General features: G+C 32.1%; 1 long non-coding RNA gene across 1 annotated transcript; it reads right to left on the reverse strand.

Moving 5' to 3' along the window:
- Positions 1–10,407: 10,407 nt before the first annotated feature.
- Positions 10,408–15,696, reverse strand: LOC129295120 (uncharacterized). Its single transcript, XR_008589517.1, has 3 exons — positions 15,477–15,696; positions 11,732–11,803; positions 10,408–11,298 (listed from the first exon to the last, which is right to left on the reverse strand). It is a non-coding gene; the product is annotated as an uncharacterized LOC129295120 (long non-coding RNA).
- Positions 15,697–16,038: the final 342 nt, after the last annotated feature.

Raw genomic sequence — 16,038 nt, forward strand, 5'->3', positions numbered from 1 at the left:
TAACTTTAAGTTCCTACAATTTACTCGTATTTTTTTTATTGATTCTTACATTTTTATTTTTTTAAATTTTTAATCATTTCAAGATCCCTATACTTTATTTATGAAGGGACCTAAAACATCAAAAATAAAAATGTTGAAACTTAGAATAAAAAAAAAAAAGCAGGAACCTAAATTTATCTTTTTCCAAGTTCTTTTAAAATAAAAAAAAGAGATAAAAAATTTTATATTTTATAAAAAATAATAAAAGCATGAAAATATTAAAAAGATAAATTTCATATAAATTCATTAATTCCAACTTTAGATGACTTAAATTCATTACTTAGAAACAAAGTTGGAAAAAAGTTAATTATTAAATTTTTAGATAAAGATAATACATTTTAATGTTTTCATTAATTTTGATGAAACATATTATGAGTAGTTTATAAATAACGAGTATGCAATACATTAATAAAAGAATGACTGTTTTTGTTAAATGGTAAACCGAAACGATGAAGAAACTTCAAAGAAGAAAAAGAAGTGGACCAACAAAGACGCATACAAATCGATGACTACTTCATATAAAAAGAAGGAAACGAGGGGATGAGAAATTTAAAAAATAGAAAGTAATAATGACAATAAAATCTCAATTACATATCAAAATAATAATTGTGAAGTCCTTGAAAAAAATTTTAAAAAAACAAGTTACAGATACTAATTCAAGACATTATAAAAAAAATTAAATATAAATTAAAAATTTAATTACACATAAAATTTAAATATCTTATTTATAATTATAACTCTTGAACTTATAATTAATGTGCCGATGCTGGCTGCTACTTTTAGCAGTGGATCCATGTTCACGTAATGTCCGTAAGCAAGCATATATAATTACTCTCTCTATTTTAAATTATAAAATACTTTTAAAAAAATTTAACATTTTAAAATATAAAATATTTTAATAAAAATAAATTTTTATTAACGATATTTTTTTAATATTGTCTTTCTTATATATTCTTTCACTTCAATATTTTTTCATCAATGGAATATTAAATAAAGGACATGTTTAAAAGTTTATATTTTTATTTTAAAAAAGTAAGATTGTAAAATGTATTTAATAAATTTTATTGATATGTGAGATTTTATATAAAAATATTTTAAAATTTAAAAAAGATGAAGTATTATTTTGTTTAACTAGAGAGTGATTTAAAACTAGGGAAGAAGGTTGGTGAAGACAGATTGGCATTTGCTTGTCCAAAAGGCGATTTCACTTGACGGTAAGAAATGCCAAATCAAGTCCCAAATCTTCTTGAGTCAGCTTCTTCCAGAACGTGCGTGTCGGTAATGGGGTTTTGGAGTCTGATCAGAGGCTGTGGGGAGACTCTGCCAAAAAGTGGTTGTTTGGGGCGGCGATGATCAAGACCAAGACTGGGAATGAGGGAAAGAGATCGTTTCCGCCACGTGTCAACATTTGGGATTGAAGTGGTCAAACTTGACAGTCCGTTTAGGTAAAATTATCACCATGTAAATTTTAGAACACGGGATATTTCTCAGCGAATAAATGAACCTTTATCCATTTATATTTGATGTCATTTTGAGATATATATTAAATCACGTTGAATTAACAATCAAATAATCAATACAATTATTTAACAATTTTAAATATAAGACACTTTAATTAAAATAAAATTTTGTTTATAATTTTTTAATATTACTCTTTTTATATATTCTTTTACTAATAAAATATTAAAGAAAATAAATTTTTAAAATTTATATTTATATTTTAAAAAATGAAGGTTTGTAAAGTATATTTAATAAATTTTATTAATATGTATAGTTTTATTTAAAAATATTTTATAATTTAAAATAAAAGAAATGCCGTATTCAAACAAATGTCAAGTTGAAGTTGTTGTCGCTAATGCTACTACGTGTGTTCATTTCAAAGGGATTCATTGATTATAACTCAACCGCCAGTAATAAATGCGTGTAGACCCAACTAACTACTCATACCATTTTATTTATAAATTACTTTTAATATATTTTATAAAAATCAAAAAAAAAATTTAAAATTTATTAAATCTGTAAGAAAATTTAACAATTTTTCAAGTTTTTCTATATTAAATATACATACTTTAATGATATATTATCTCTTTTCAATATTTAATGAAGAAAAAAATAAAGAAATTTGTTATAAAAAATTAGTGAAATAACTTATAAATAAAATTAAAAAAATCTGCTCATGCTACCTCATAAATGAGACTAGAGAGTGTTGGCATTAAAAAAGTAAAAAAAAAAAAAAAACGTGTGGACTCTAACCCTTACTTTGACTTGATCAGGCTTGCCTAAGGAGGTAATGGTCCATGACTTTTTGTTTTGTTATTTCAAAGATTCGTGGGTAAGCTGAGATGGCTAATTTTAATTAATTAGAAGATTAATTTATTTATGTAATTCAAGCGCCCCCTTCCAGAGTGGAAGAAGAAAATATTTCAATTCTTGAAGTCCCTTTGTGCTACAAACGCGTATAGCCATTACTTTTTTAGAGTGGGGGAAAAAACAAAGCAGAACCCTAACTTATAAGATTGTCATAGTCAATATATTTTGTATTCACCCTCTCATTTTCTTGCAAATAAACAAGAAGATAAAATTCAGTCTCTTCCTTTCAATATGCGAACAAAATGAGGGAATGTCAGGGCTTGCTTAATTTTTTTAACTCTAAAATTGTTTTCAAATTAATATAATTAAACATATTTTTTGTTTTATTTTGAAAAATAATTTAGAAAATGATTTACAAAATAATTTTTAAAAATAAAAATTAAAACAAAAATAAACTAACTCTTAATATTCCTTCCTTTCCTTTCCCTCGTTTAAACATAACTTTACACAGGTCATATTGGATGTAAGTTGTAATTTTTTTTCTGTGAAAATATTAGGTCACATTTCTCTTCTTAGCTCTTCGATTTTGGCTCTGGTTGTTCTTCCTTTCCCTCTATCTCAATTTATAAGAAATTTTAGATAAAATTATACATATTAATAAAGCTTATTAAATGCACTTTACAATCTTGTTTTTTTCAAAACAAAAACACAAACTTTTAGACATACCCTTTATTTAATACTCTATTTATGAAAGAATATTAAAAAGAGATAATATAATAAGTAGAGTAATATTAAAAAAGCTCATGAATGAAATCTTATTGGAAGAATTACATATAGATCCCATATAAAAGAATTAATTGCTATAAAGTCCATTAATAATTGAATTAAGACCATTGATAATATAATGTGTTGTTATTTTCTTTAGTTTGATTGTTAATGAACCTTATAGTAATTAATTCTCTTATGTGAGACTTCAACGTAATTCTTTCATTCTTAGTCTTATCAATGTGTCATATATTTTGAAACATTAAATGTTTCCAAAAATATCTTATAAATTTGGAGAGTTCTGCTAGCATCTTTGTTTGTCATGAGTAGAGCTGGGAATAAGGGCCAAGTTTGGAAGCCTGGTTTAAATAAGGGTTTGGACTTTGAAAATAATTTTTTTTAAAATAATCAGACTTGAGAGCCTAGCCTTGATAAGTCCTGTAAAAAAAGACTCGAGCCTGGACGACTCTTCAAGCCCTGTTATATTATTATTATTATTATTATTGTGGTGAAACACGCGTTTAAAGCCAAGGACCTGCTTTCTGAAGCCCTAATCCTACACGCATTATATTATTATTAATTTTAATTTGTTATAAAATTAATTTAATATAATTTAATAAATATTAATGTATAGTATAAAATTTTGTATATTTTTTTTCTAAAATTATTATGTTTGTGTTCTTATAAAAAATGAACTATTTTTTGAATAAGATTTGAATTTTATTACTAGAATTCTAAATGTATGTTGTTTAATTTTTAAAAGATTATGAGGATTTTGATTTTTTTTAATTTTAGAATATTTTAATCAATTTGTAGTTTTAATTTTATTTTAATTTTTTTAAAATTTTTTTAAAATAGGACTTGCAGGCTCGACCCTAAACCCTTCAAATAAGGATCAAGCCTTAGAAAAGGGTGAAAAATGATAAACCGAACTTAAGAACTCAAGCTCTTATAGGGTATGGGCCTGGCATATAAGGGCTAAGCCCACCCATTTCTCAGCTCTACAGTCATGAGTTGGATTTTTTCATAATTTAGGTGGGTATTTCAGTACTAGTTGTGCAAAATTCTTGTAACCATCTCCCTCCATTGCTTGGGTTTGCTTTGTTTGTCAATATTAAAGTCAATTTGACTTGGTTTAATTTCTCAGGGTTTTAATTGATATCTTTTTTTTAAAAAAAATATATAGTCAATGCATTAACATAACAGTAAAAAAAATACAAGTCAAAGACCACTCAAACGTCAGATGACAATCTGAAGGCCTATCGCCAACTGGCTACAAACTAAGAAAACCCAATACAAGAAAATAAAGCAAAGACGTGGACAACAAGGACTGAAACAAAAACAGAAAAGATACACTCGTGTTTCGCTCTCATAAAACCTCTCTTCAACTTGAGCTTCCACTTTCCTTTGAGGAGGATGATTAAGTCACTAGAAGCACAAAGAAGATTAAAAATGATGCTGCTATCCTCAAGGAACATTGGTCAAAAGTGGGTGCCAGAAATGACGCTAGCTCTTCTTCTAGACCTACTTTTACAAAGAAGCTTAAAGGAATCACCACACAGTAAGAGGAGGAGGAAGAAGAAGATATTGATGATGATGAGGAAGTTGATCATGCGACTGATGCAACTAAAGAAAATGTTCCTCACACTAAAAAGGAGTTCGAAGAACCTATCTGCATAACTACTGAAGATCCTGAACGGAACTTTCCAATGTTCAAGTTTTGAGGGTGGATGAAGAAGCAGCTTTATAAAGCTTGGAAGAAAGCTGTTATAGTCAAACTTTTAGGACGTAGTATTGGGTATAAGGCTCTTGAAAAATTGCAATCCCTTTGGGTAAAGCGTGGAGTCATCAGACTTATCAATATTGGCTCTAGGTACTACATGGCCAAACTATAAAATAAAGAAGATTGTTTCAATGCCATGACTGGAGGTGCTTGGATGATTTATGATCATTACCTTAAGGTAAGACCTTGAGAACCAAAGTTTAAACGTCATAATGCAACAATTGATAAAGTTGCAATTTGGGTTTGAGTACCATAGGTTTTCTTGGAATATTATGATGAAAAAGCTCTGTCTTTCATTGGTGATCGCATAGGCAAGACTTTAAAGGTTGATGTCAATAATGCTAATCAATTGCGAGGTCATTATGCTCAAATATATGTTCTTGTTGATCTAGATAAGCAGTTAATGTCAGGTTTTACTTTGGAAGGAGAGGATTATTACTTAGAATATGAAGGTCTTCATTTACTATGCACAAGTTGTGGGATATACGGCCATAGACGGGAGGTGTCCCCTAATCAAAAATAGCCACAATCTAATGTTGTAGAGGGACATGCTCATAGCCCTGAACCAAGTGTTTATGATGTGCAATGATTGAAAAAATGGTAATGATGGTGAGACTTGAAAAGTGGTTCAAAAGCAGGGTAGATAGAGAAAAGCAAAGGATAAGGTGGGGACAACTTCAAATCAAGGGGGAAATAGTGCAAGATTTGATATCCTTGTTGATATGGGGGCGAAGGAAGGTCATAACGAGGGACAAAGTCTGAATAAAGTGATTATTACGTCAGAGACAAATGATGCTGAGGTGAACAATGTGACAGCCCTTATTCATACGAAAAGAGAAAAAAAGAGGAGAGATGCAGGAAAAGATAAAGAACTGGACTGGGAGGACATGATAAGTACAGCAGTAGTGGAGGAATTAGAAAAAGTAATTGGAGCAAAACAAGTGACCATTAAGAGAGCAGAAAAGAGAACTAGAGAAATGTTTGTGAATCACATTAGAAGCCATGAGATTTTGATGTTGACTATGGGCTCTGATGAGGATGAGGTTATGGGAGTGGAAAGGAGTGAAGATACAAATATTGGGCCTACTGTTGCTGGTGTGCCAAGCCCATTCCTCATGCCTATTGATCTAGGGGATTGTTGGATGGATGAGTAGTCGGATGGTTCACCTTTTGGGCCTTCTTTCAATGGTCCAAATCTTTGCGACATGAAGTCAGGAGATGAATTTGAGGACACTTTCATCCCTAAGACTCAGCAGGCCTAATAGGTTTGTTTTTATTAGGAGCTCTTTATTCTTATTTACTCAGTTTATGAATAAAATATTTTATTGGAATACTAGAGGAGCTTGTGGTAGTGGGCTTCTCAGTAACCTTAAAGTGGTGTTGGATGGTCCTAAACACAATATCATTTTCTTGACTGAAACTCGGTGTGAAGATATCCAAAGATTTAGATGCCTTCATTCTCTTGGTTTTGACTCAATTCGAGTTGTACTAAGTACGGGACGTTCTAGTGGTCTTGTGGCAGCTTGGAAGAGTTTCTTAATAGATGTTGATGTGCTGGAAGAGAATTGACAATTCTTTCATCTATGATGTTTGGACTTTGAAAAATAAACCTTTGTAGATTACAGCTATTTATGCGATTCCTCATTCTAACTACAGACAGGTTCTTTAGAATCAACTCCAGAGATTGGCTTCTTCGATCACAGATTCGTGGGTCATCCTTAGAGATTTCAACGATATTTTATCTACAATTGAGAGAGTGGGAGGAGCCAGAGGTAATCAGGCACGTTTTGATTGGTTTAGGGAAAGAATCAATGATTGTGATTTAATTGATTTAGGCTCTTATGGACTTAAATTTACTTGGAAAGGGGCCCGTAACAGTGGTTACAACAAATTATTTGAAAGGTTAGATTGTGGGTTAGGTAATACCCATTTTCTCACTGATTTTCCAAATTGTTTAGTTAAAGTTCTCCCTAAAATGAAGTTTTCTAATCATAATCCTCTCCTTTTGACTCTAAGTGAATTGGGAGGATATAAGGGAGTGAAACCTTTCCGTTTTGAGGCAATGTGGCTTACTCATGAAAGTTCTAAGGATTTTCTTAAAGAAGAGTGGAGGCATTTTGGGTTACTGGAAGACAACCTAAATTCTTTTACGGAATATGTGCTGATTTAGAATAGGGAAGTTTTCGGTTATGTAGAAAAAAGAAAGAATATAGTCCTGGCTAGATTGAATGGGATCCAAGCCTCAGTTGCATATCCGAGATCAAAGTTCTTAAGGATCTTGGAGCACCAGTTACAGGATGAATTGGAAGGTATATTGAAATGTGAAGAAATCAAATGGTTTCAAAAATCTCGATCACAATGGTCTTTAAGGTGGATAGAAACACTCGTTACTATCATCTTAAATCTAACTTGAGAAAGAGAAGGAACAGAGTCAAAGCATTGTTGAATGATGAAGGTATTTACATTGAAAATGTTGAAGATATTAAGGCTATAGTTACACAGTTCTTTAGGAAACTATATGAATGTGAAGAAGTACATATCAACCAACTTTATTCTAGGACTAATTTCCCAGTTTTACACGATAGTCAGCTCTCAAATTTGGGATTCATGCCATCTGATGAAGAGATTCGCAGGGCTATTTTTGATATGGGTCCTTATAAAGCTCTAAGGGTCGATAGTTATTTACTAATATTTTTCCAGGCTAATTGGGGTATTATAGGTCCTTTAGTTTGTAATTTTGTGAAGGAGATTTTTAAGGGTGGTAGTTCTCTTGAAGAAGCAAACCAGACTTTAATCTTGCTAATCCCCAAGAGGGATCATCCAATAGCAGAAGGGAACTTTTGACTAATCGATCTCCTTGTGTTCAGTTCACTATAAATTTATCACCAAGATCATTACTCAGCGTCTTAAACCAATTATGGACAAGTTAATCTCACCTTTCCAAGTTAGTTTTATACGTGGCAGGCATATTCAAGATAATATTATTGTGGGGTAAGAAATAATGCATAATATGAAGAGGTTGCATAAGAAGTGTGGTCTAGTAGCAATGAAGATTGACTTTGAAAAGGCATATGATCATATCAATTGGGAATTTCTTCATGGAGTTCTACTTGATACAGGAATAGACTATAAATTGATTAGCTTAATTATGAATTGTGTTACTTCAGTTAGTTATTATATACTCTAGAATGGTTGTCAAACTAAGTTTTTTAAACCGGGACTCCGTCAAGGAGATCCAATCAATCCTTTTTTATTTGTGATGTGTATGGATAAACTATCGCATCTCATTACCGATGCTGTGAATACTGGGAGTTGAAAACCTATAAAAGTAACTGAACAAGGCTCGGAGATTTCACATCTCCTGTTTGCGGATGATCTTCTTCTATTTGGGGGTGCTTCAGTGAGCCAAATGCAGGTTATGTTGTCATGTTTAGAGTCCTTCTGTGATGCTTTTGGAAGGAGAATTAACAAAGATAAATCTTCAATCTACTTCTCAAGAAACATGGCTACTGTAGACAGGGGAAGAATAAAAAGAGCAGGAGGTACGAAAATCACTGAGTATATAGGGCATGATTTAGGATTTCCTATATCTAACTTCGGTAAACATACTGAAAGGTTTAAATATGTTGTTGATAGAGTGGAAACTAAGTTGGCCAATTGGAAGGTAAATTGCCTTTCTACTGCAGGAAGGATTACTCTCATTAAATCAGTTTTAAGTACTATTCCACTTTATCTTATGCAAGTGGCAAATTTACCGGTTTCGGTCTGTAATGCTGTGGAGAAATTGCAGAGGAAATTTATATGGGGTAGTAATCAAAGGCATAAGACTTATCATCTCATTAACTGGAAGACAGTTAAGAAGCCAGGGTGGATTGGGTTTATAGAATTTAATTTCCTTAAATAAGGCATGCGGTACTAAATTGGCATGGAACCTTCTCTCTAGTTCAAAGGGTCTTTGGTCTGAGGTTTTGCAACATAAATACATGCTGACTAATAAGCATGATCTTTTGATTGCTAAGAAAGGGGATTCTCTCCTTTGGCATTTCATCTGTGAGCAAAAAGAATTTATGGAAAAAGGAATGAAATGGCAAGTTAGGAATGGGCATTCTGTTAATTTCTTTGATGACATTTGGTTGATGGAAAAGAAAAAAAAATCTAAGATTTTTGTACTAGACCCTTATCAAACACTGAGGCTGCTAGAAAAGTGGTTGAGTGGGTGAATTATGATATGTGGGATTTCTCTAGACTTGAAGAGTTGGTGGATAATTCTGTTATTCAACACTTAATAGCATCCTTTCTGCCTGCACACCATCGAGGTGATGATATAATGTCTTGGGGTGCTAGTCCTACAGGTACTTTTGCTCTTCAAAGTGCGTATGATTTAATTGAAGGATATAATGAAAATCTCTATAATCCTCTGTATAAGAGGATTTGGAAGTGGAGAGGGGCTGAGAGGATTCATTTATTTCTTTTAGTAGCTTTCCTCAATAAGTTGCCAACTAATGTCCGAAGGCATCATTGGGTTAATACTTCTTCACTTTGTGACTGGAGTAAAAATGAGGAGGAAAATACCTTGCATATCCCTAGAGATTGTCATTATGCAGATCAATTATGGCGCAAACCTGTAAATCCAATGTACCATTCAGAATTCTTTTCTGCGTCTCTTGAGAATTGGTGTGATATGAATCAGAAAAGACAATTGGGTCTTGTCCTGGCTACTAATTGGGATCTAGTATGGGGTGTTGCTATTTGGAAGTTATGGATTTGGAGGAATGACTTCATATTTAAACCTATCTTTTGTAAACCTTTTAATCCTTCTACTGTCATAAGCTATATTTGGAAACATTTTGTTCTTTAGGCTGAACATTGTGATGTGGGTATTTGGACCTCTCCTCCAAATCAATGGTTTAAATTCAATGTGGATGGGGCACTGTCGAGGTTTGGTGATAGAGCATCCTGGGAGGTTTATTACGTGATGAAAAGAGTTGTAGGTTTCTCCCACCACATTGGGTCTTGTTCGGTTAAGGAGGTGGAGCAATAGGCCTTGCTTAAGGGGCTGCTTTTATCATCTAATTTGGGCTTCTCTAAGGTTATCTTTGAGTCTGATTCTAAGACTCTGGTGGAATCTTTCAATGTGGAGGACAATGTCCAAGTCAAGGGAAGCATTATCTACATGAAAATTAGAGATTTTCTGAGAGCTCGGGAGGATTTTCATTTAAGTTTCATTCCAAGAGAAGCCAATGGTGCTGCAGATATGTTAGCTAAACATGGTTTGTCAGTTTCTAGAATTTTTGACTCTGCCCCTCTTTTCTTACGGGCTATGATTCAGCATGATGTTATGGGATTAAATTCCCAACCTCTTTGATTTTTAACTTTGGGCTAGTTCCCTCCTTTGTTATGAAAAAAAAAAAAAACCAAAGCTGAACAAAAGCCCTAGTCGTGAGCATGGCAGGATGAAGGGTGGTCCGTTGCTAACTGATAAGTAACTTTCCCCAAGAAAGGCCCACCAACTAGTTGACAGTGTTGTACGAACCATGAGAATGCTTGATCTCCATGCATATTGGAGAACAAGAGCTTTGAAAATCTCCGGTAGGAGTTGAAAGACCCAGGCCAAAAACATGGGCTGATGAAAATCTTGCCAATGATATTCCAGAAAACATGCAACAGCAGAGACACTTACACAACCAAAAGGCGAAGTAGAAAACTTGAGACAACATATAAAGCCAGACTGAAAAGACAGTAATCCAAAAGAGCAGCTCCTTGTTCTGGGCCTTTACCATGTTGCTGTCCGTGAAGGCCCTCCATCGTTTCATCTACTGTGCAGAGTTTTTCGATAAAACTCCGCAAAAACCAACATCCTTCTGATCTGTTTTGCTAGCCAAAAACACAGCCAATTTCCGTTTGCATGCGTGGGTGAAAGTCTGTACAATAGGAGACATGCTAGTACCAGCTGCAAAACCCAATTCTGGAAATGCATGGTGATCAGGAAGAACTGAGGCAGGAGACGGAAGCTATATGATGTGTGGTTGTTGAAATTTGGGTGCCTTGTGCTGATGACGGGAATGACGTCATCAAATTGTAGACGTGGAGAAAATGAAACAGAAGCTGTTAATATCTTAAATTGATTCTGCCCTGAGGAAGACAACTCTCTCGTGTTAGAAGAAGATGGTTGATCGGATGATTGTACTTGAAGATTAAAAACTTGCTTAACTCTGTCGTTCAGAGGCATCTGAACCATCCATCGAGAGAGGCAATTTATGCTTTCAACAACGGACATCTGTCCAAGTAGAGAGAAATTCACTTGTCTTCATCTTGTACGCGCAAGCACCAAGTCTGTCCAGTGGGTGCTGAATTAAGTGTGAACGCATCATCTGAACCAAAAGTGAGTGGAGAAGCTGAATCTTTAAACAGAAGAGATCACCAATCAGAAACTTAATAGGAAAATTTGGACCAATCAATAATCACACGTACTGATTCTTCATGAAAATATTTAAGAAACCAGCTTTTAGCACAGGAAATGAATGAAAACGAGAGAATCTGAGAGCAATTCTGATGAACATGTCCTATGCGATGACAATTAAAACACAAGCGATGGAGTTGCATAATAGATGGAGAAATCAAACTCCTCGCCTGAAGAAAGACCAAAGTGTTCCTTGCAACTTTAATGGCTCTTGAATGTTAAAGGAAACACGTATACACAGTCCAGAGTTGCTATAGCAAACGTTACTATCAAAATACAGAAAAGTTCCTAACGAGTTGCCAATCAAAGAAGCATAGTATTTAGTATAAAATTGTATTGGCAACCCATACATATGGACCCAGATAGAAGCTTACTGGAAAGAGATATCACGAAGTCCTTGAAAAGGCTTCCATTATTGCAGTAAGATCAAGCAGCCATTAAAAACCCTGGACCATTGAGAGAAGTGTGTGAAACAAGGAAGAGGAGGAAGATAAAACAAAAAGATGCATGAGAATCTAATGACTGGATTAATTAATGCCTCTGGAGGCTTGATTTTGTACCAGGCAGAGAAAGATTACGAAGAGAGATACAAGACAACAAGCCCTATCCCATCATATATAATCGACTATCTAGATAACTCGACGTCATTGTAATTAGCACATGATATGCACAAGTTTCTTTTCCATATTGAGAATACAAAGACGAGTGTTGATAACCAACACTTGCATGCGAAATAATTCGTCACACGTTGACATTGTCACTGATCATGATTGTTTTTAATTTCAAGGGGAATGATATAAATGATATACAATAATGGAATCAAAATATATAACTAAGGAGGTAGCGGTAGTACCGTGTTCATCCATCCATCCATCCAACAGTAGTGTTAGTAGTAATATTGGTGGTGGTGACAATGATAGTTGAAAATTTACTAAATTTTCAGACAAAACTAATGAATTTTAAATTTTTTTTTAATTTTAGTAAAATGTGATAGAAATAACTAACAAATAAAGTTAGAGGAGTACACGTCTGTATATGCTCTATATGATTCTTATAATGATCCTAAATTTTAAATTAAATTATATTAATTTTTTTTACAAATTAATATTTTATTTAAATTAGTTTTATAATGAGTGGAGAGTAGTGACTAATAGAAACTTATGTTAATAAATTTTGTAAAAATTTAAAGTTCAAATTTTATTGAATAAAAGTTAAGTTTTATTTATTTTTTAATTATAAAAAATTCTGTGCCTTTTTGATAATTTTTTTTTTTGTAATTTTCTCACTTGTCTTTTTGAATCAAATTTATATTCTCCTCTGCTCGAAACTTCATGAAACAGAGCATCCCATCTTTGTTTTTTATTTCTCTCTTCTTTCTCTCCACTGCCAATATACTCCTCCAGACTTCATCGTCGACCCATCTCTCTCCAGTCCCCGTCGTTGGTTTTCTCCGTCGCCGTTGACTCGTGCTATCCTTACTATCACGATTAGCTACTGGAGGTGGTGGAGTCGTTGGATTCTCTTCTTCTGTCACTCTCTGTTCTTCTATGTTCGTGTGTGTATGTGTTTGGTCTTCAATTTCCTTTCCTCCTCAACTGCTAGATGTGCTAGATGAAGCTTAATTCCTTCTCTTTTGCTGTATGTGATTTTTACCCCTTCCAAATAGTTCTTTCGTGACTGATGATGATGGGAACTAAAGTTCTGCTTTACTATTTCTGTTGGTTATTGTTTAGTGAAGAGGGAAATTGAATTTCTTTGTTGTTTAAAGCATTCAAGGAAGAAGCTTTGAGGAATAAGTATATCATGCTAAAAATTTCTTATTAAGGGGTGCTGATGTAAGTCGCTGCCAAAGGTGATTCAAATAATTGACTGGGATTTAATTTGAAATATTTTGTGTTTTTAATAATATTTAAATAGTATATGAAAGTTTGATTTAAGAATTAAATGGTGAAGATAAGAGGTTAGGATGTATGCAAATTGATTATGTGATGAGAAAATAAAAATGCTGCTAAGAGGTTTGTCTGAATGCTTACAAGAATGGTAAGATCGATTAATTGACATAGTTAATTTTGAGTTTATTGATAGAAAATGAGAAATTTATATTTTGGGTTTAAAGTTCATATTATTGATGACAAAGCTCTAAGAAATTATAATTGAACGTAATGATGTGGTGGTTAGTTTTAAATAAAATATTCATTCCTGAATTTGACTGAAAAATTACTTGATAATGATTTTAGGATTATAATTTATTTGTCCGAAAATTAAAAACATCATTAAAATTAAAGTAAAGAGATAAGAGAAGCAAACTTTAAAATTTTTAGAAAAATAATTGTTTGCAAAGTGTACATAAAATTTCTTTATTTAAATTTTTACAGCATTTTTTTATAAGTTGTTTAAATATTCTTGTTAATTTTATTTGTAAGATTTATACAATTCTTTTTACTTACCTCACTTTTATATTAATTAGTTTATTATGAAATTTCTTTTATTTTTATTAAAAATTATGCTATTATTGAAAAATATTTAAATCCAGTACATTATTAACTGATTATTTATTCTAAATATTTCTTTTATTTAAATTTTATAATTTATATGACAGTTGTTAATACGATGATTCGTGCATAAAGAATAATGAAAAGAAATTTTGATAGTTGAATATTATATTTTAAAAGGAATGGTTTTTAATGAATATTTCAACCTCATGCACGCTTGATTTAATTAGGAAGACTAAGTTTATAATTTTAGATGCTAATGATAGTTTCGTTAGCCCTTGACGTGTCATGATACACCTAGCTAGTAAGGTGCATTGGAGGTGCTAGCCCTGTGTGCCGGCCAACACACGTGAAATGGAAGATATAGTTTCACGGATATAATCTATACCTGTTGTTTGTGAGCTTTATACTAGCGCCTACTTTTGTGACTTCTTGCCATGCTGGATATATTACTTACTCTCACAAACTCTATTTGCACGCTTGTTAATCATTCTAATCAAGTCTCATTAAAAAAGAAATTTTGAAACTATTTTCTTTAAATTTAATCTTAAAAAACGAACTGCTATTTTTTAACTATACATAAAATTTGTATTGAGTACTATAAATATATATATATATATATCCTAAGATGTTTAAACATGTGTAGAAATTTAAAAATTTAAAATTTGGAACATTCATTTCTATTTTTGTATTCTTGATTTATATTATTTGCAATTGATTATTTTAGTAAATTGATTGCTTTTCATTATTTATTTCAACTATTAATTGACACGCTACTCACCAAAAAGATTTTCTTTGGTCTCAAATATTAAAATTGACCCTGCATCTCCTATTGATCATTGAGGGACACAATTGCTTTTGAACCATGGAAGTGTATGGTGGTTACTTTTGATGTAAATATATTTTATATTATGAAATTATAATTTGGTGCTTCACATATACTGTAGTTAGATTCTAATTTTATTTTGCTGATATATAATCTAGTAGTGTAAAGCTAGTCTCTTTTGTGATTGGCTGATTTCATTATTGCAGGAACTTGGTGAGGTTCAAGTTATAGGAAAAATTCTATCAAAATTTTTACAACATATTTAAAACTTTACAAACTTTATAAATGTATATAAAAAACTATCTATCAAAAATTTCGCTTAATTTTTAGTTAATTAAAGCTTATAGAATACAAGGTTATCTCACATTTCGTGTCGCTCATACCTTTAGTATCAAGGTGTGATAATTCTATTTATAAGATGGAGAGGCATGATTTTTTTTTTTCATTTTAAGTTTTTATCATATTTTCCTCTTTACCCTCCATTAAATGTAGGTGAGAGAAAGTATATTATTAAAAAAATATTTAATAAGAGCAATATTAATGAGTTTTAATGTTTTTTTTATTTTAACAAAATATGTTAAAAGTGATTTATAAAAAAAATTAAACAAGTATATCGATGGATAGATGGATGAAAAGTCGAGAGTTTTTTTCTTCTCCATGCTAGACAAGTTTGTTTGAATCCAAAAATTATACATTAGAGACACCATAACTTACAAAATTCTATTATTTTTATTTAAGGTTAGATAAATCAAAATAGAAGATAATTAATTTTGCAGGAATCTGAATCTCTCAAAAACTTACCATTGGAGATTATGTCCTCAGAGAATGTCCCATCAAGGATCAACAGGTGAGGGAAACTGCAAATTGTAACCCAAATCAAATATCATGACAAGACAGTAACTAAAAATTTCAAATTAAAATTACAAACCCAGAGGTTATAACAGACTGAATCTTGGATCTGACCTGGCCTTGTTTTTGTATCAGATGCTTAGAGGAAGAGCTCGAGAATTTTTTCTGAAACCTGTTCGGTAGTCAGATGTAAACAAACTCAAGCCAAATTTGATGAAATCAAGAGTTGAGGAAGAGGAAGACCAGTTCATCAATAACAAAAGGAAGGACATGGACGAAGAAACCCATTCACAAAATAAAACCAGAGCAAAAATGTAACAGCTAGAAGTGTTTTCCAATTAAAATTGAACACAACAGATACAGCCAAGGACATTTTCCTCTAAGTAGTAGATAGAGCAAAATAGGTCTCCGAGGCAATGTAAATTGACAGAAGACTGATTTTCATACAATCCCATTTTGATGGACAAATAACCAGACTTTCTATGTTATTTAAAAAGAAATCAAATTTTCTTCC

Source organism: Prosopis cineraria, unplaced genomic scaffold, assembly GCF_029017545.1.
Source record: "Prosopis cineraria cultivar Desert tree isolate PC_DT_omini unplaced genomic scaffold, ASM2901754v1 PC50, whole genome shotgun sequence".
Lineage (NCBI taxonomy): Eukaryota > Viridiplantae > Streptophyta > Magnoliopsida > Fabales > Fabaceae > Prosopis > Prosopis cineraria.